This window comes from Ictalurus furcatus, chromosome 17 (genome assembly GCF_023375685.1).
Source record: "Ictalurus furcatus strain D&B chromosome 17, Billie_1.0, whole genome shotgun sequence".
Classification (NCBI taxonomy): domain Eukaryota; kingdom Metazoa; phylum Chordata; class Actinopteri; order Siluriformes; family Ictaluridae; genus Ictalurus; species Ictalurus furcatus.
The window spans coordinates 3,160,075-3,163,800 of record NC_071271.1 but is presented as its reverse complement, the minus strand read 5'-3'; the positions used below and the strand labels follow the sequence as shown (position 1 = coordinate 3,163,800).

Genomic DNA, 3,726 nt, shown 5'->3' with positions numbered 1-3,726 from the left:
TTAAATACCCTAACCCTAACACTAGTGTGTGTGTGTGTGTGTGTGTGTGTGTGTGTGTGTGTGATTGTGCCCTGCGATGGGTTGGCACCCCGTCCAAGGGCGTCCCCCTGCCTTGTGCACCGAGTTCCTTGTAAATTGTTTTTTTAAATTTAGTACCACCCTTCGGTAGCTACATAATATGTTTACGTGTTTCCCAAAAGACAAAATAATTACAATTTACATCATTTTATCCTGTTCAAAAGTTTACACCCCCCTGGCTCTTAATGTATCGTGTTGCCTTCTTGAGCATCAGTGAATGTTTGCACCTTTTGTAATAGTGTACATGTGGAGGAGTCCCTCGGTCGTCCTCAGTGTGAAAGAATGGATCTCAAAATCGTAGAGCCGCTGATGGAAAGGGGTCAAATATGCAGAAGATGCTGGAAACGCAAAGATTATGCAGGATCTTGAGGATTTTTTCTGAAGAACAGTGGACAGTTTAACTGCTCAGGAGAAACAAAGGACTCAGTATTAAGAATCGAGCGTGTGTAAACTTTTGAACAGGTTCGTTTGTGTAAATTCAGTTCTTATTGTGCCTTAGAATATAAGAGACTATAATTAGAGTTTCAATGTTCAAATATTAATTTTTGCTGAAAGGAACGCAGTATTGTTCCTTAAAAGCACTGATTTTACAAAATGTGAAGAATGTGAGATTTTGATTGACGTCTTGGCATTCCTCTGACCTTTGACCCTTTGCTCTCACCAAAGACAAAAAGCCAGCTGAGACCTGTGATTGCCGATTGCGAAACTTCCGCTCTCTCTCTCTCTCTCTCTGTCTCTCTCTCTCTCGTTCTCGCTTTCTCTCCTCTGGTGATTTGACCTCGGAAAGATGCGTGACCTCTAACCCTGAACCGCAGACCAATCGGAGCTCGGCGTGAATTCGGAAAGCCAATCGGCGTGCAGGGTCTGCAAACAGAGTAATATTACATTACCTGAGGCAGAATGTGACATCAGAAGACGGGAATTAATCAAATAATGCAAAAATGCAAAAGGGTTTGTGCATTAACACACCACACCACGCACACACACACACACATACATACACATAAACACAGTCTGTCAACGATGGACAACATGAAGACACAAAACAAATACTGAAATTCCAAGACATTCAAGCAACAGCTGTCCCCTTTGACACACACACACACACAGGCACACATACACAGACACACACACACACACACACACACTTTTAGCCTCTAGGTGTTTCTTTCCTTTCTTTCTCTGTCTCTTTCTCAAGCACTCCTAATTGGCCACAAGCTGAGTAATGTGACCAATGGGCTGCTGTGCTGGCGTTCCTCTGTGTGTGCCTGTGTCGATATGTGTGTGTGTGTGTGTGTGTGTGTGTGTGTGTGTGTGTGTCAGTGAGTGTGCTCAGGAGCTGATCAGGGTATCTGAGGCTCCCCGTGTCCTGTACAGAAGAGTTTTTGGAAGACTCTGACTCGCCGAGTTACACTTGGACCTACAATTCTACAAACGTTTAGACTTTTGATTCGTGGGACAAAAGACAGACGAGCGTCCAGAGGAGACCAGTGAGGTAAGGGACACCATATTTCTATACATATACACTGGTGGAGGTGTCCTTATGTCAAAATAGAAATAACTTCATCAAACATGAAGTACTGAGAAACGTTTGTGGAGTTTTCAACTAGTGTACCAAAACAAAATGGTAAGAAATTGAAAGTATATGAATATGCTATAAAATTGTAAGAAAAAAAAATTCTAATAATTCAGATAGTTAGGTAAACCTCCATTAAAGTACGTGAAATAAAGTTTAACTACTTATAAAAGTACAGAGAAAAATGCCTGGACATTAAGTATTCAAAAATGATTATAAATCTTCTTTACGTGTAGTAAGAGAAGCGTTTTTTTTGTTTGTTTTTTTTTCAATTGTAACTCACTAAAATGAAAGAATGTTATAAATGTTCCAAAGAAATTGAAGCAGATTTGAAAATTTCAAAGCTGGAGTACTTAAAAGTTAAAAAAAAAACAAAAAACAACAACAAAGCTGAGGTAGTCAAAACTTAGTACTCAAATAATTCGTTTTTAAGGTAAAGTACAATATAGTAACATATTTTCTAGTAGAAAAAAAGTGCATTATAGTAACAAAAATAAATAAAATACGAAAATAAAGATAAATACCTAGAAATTTAAGTAGGTCTGATTGAAAAAAGATGGCCTCTTAAAGCATCAGCCTGTGTTCATGTGTATATTTTGTTATCCACTCGTATTTTTGTTTATATTTCATTTTTTTTTTAAGTCTACAACAATGAAACAAACCCTTTAAAGAACAAATGTGTAAAATGTCTTTTTTGTTGTAAAACATAATGAAGTAAATGTAATAATGAAATGTAATCACTCGCTTTAATCTACAACTAAGTTCGATGTTCAAGTACTTAAACATACAAATAAATATAAATATTACACAACAGTGTGTAATGTAAACACGTTAATATACATCCTGAACTTAATATTAAGTTGACTATGAGGTTAAAGGCCGAAATTTTTTTCTTGCAGTTCACAAACGAAACCAAAGACAGAAATGTCAAGAAACTTTATGAAAACACGTAAGATTTGAATTAAATACTACTTAAGAATCAATATCATCCCCAAAAAAGTCATTTAAAAAGTTCATTTTTTATTTGGATTAAGTATCAACATAAGTATGAATGTTACATCCTGAATAGTTAGCAATATAAGTTTAACTTTATAGCAATACTCTATAGAAAATAATGGGCGATTGTTATGTTAGATCAATCTGAGTTTGTAATATACAGTACAGCCAGCGCTCTTTTAAACTGGCACGAGTTCAATGTTGTTGTTTTTTTGTCGAGAAGCGCACACGTGTTTAGTTAAATTTAATAGTGTGTGAGTTGATGGGTTTCCCCACTTGCAGTTCACTCAGGTGTTAAATGCGCAGTTTATTGAGCTGAACCAAAATAATGACGTGTGTTAGCTAAATATAGTGTCTGGAAGGGAAGCGGGTGGAGGAAATGTCAATAATGGAATCAGGAATTTTTTTTTTTTTTTTTAAATAACACAAAAATCTATAAAACAAACATTCAAGAATTGATAAAGTCTCAAGAGACATAGTGTAAGTAAGTAAATAAATACTGAAACTCTTCCAAAACTGCAGTACAAAAATATACTAGTACAAGGATATGACATATATGAACATATGACACAAGGTTATTTAGGTAAATGTGCTAATACTGTGTGTATATATATATATATATATATATATATATATATATATATATATATATATATATATATATAGTTTATTAGTTATTATATATTATATATTAGTTTAGCATCAGGTGTGCTTGAGACAACACCTGTTTTGCATATTTGTGCTGTTGTGAGGAATTCTGTTCAGGGGGTTGAATAATTTTGAGACTGAACAAGTCATTATAAGTTGGATATTCAGTTGAATTTGGGGAAACCACTTAAAGCACTCGTTGTGTTGAACTATTTCAATTGTGTTTGATTTGTTCATCGCAAACAGCTGAAAGTCTGTACATTTTGACAAGAAACCTGATTTGCAATGGTGGTTGAATCATTTTGATTGCAACTGTATATATATATATATATATATATATATATATATATATATATATATATATATATATATATAGTATATATATATATATATATATATATATAGTTATAAGATACATTGAAAAATAG

At 34.4% G+C, this 3,726-nt stretch overlaps 1 protein-coding gene across 1 annotated transcript in view; it reads left to right on the top strand.

Moving 5' to 3' along the window:
• The first annotated feature begins 928 nt into the window (after positions 1-928).
• Positions 929-3,726, top strand: part of kcnj13 (potassium inwardly rectifying channel subfamily J member 13) — an 18,072-nt gene continuing 15,274 nt past the window's right edge. The window contains exon 1 of the mRNA XM_053647618.1: positions 929-1,573. The gene's annotated coding sequence lies outside the window, so the exon portion shown is untranslated. The remainder of the gene's footprint in view (positions 1,574-3,726) is intronic.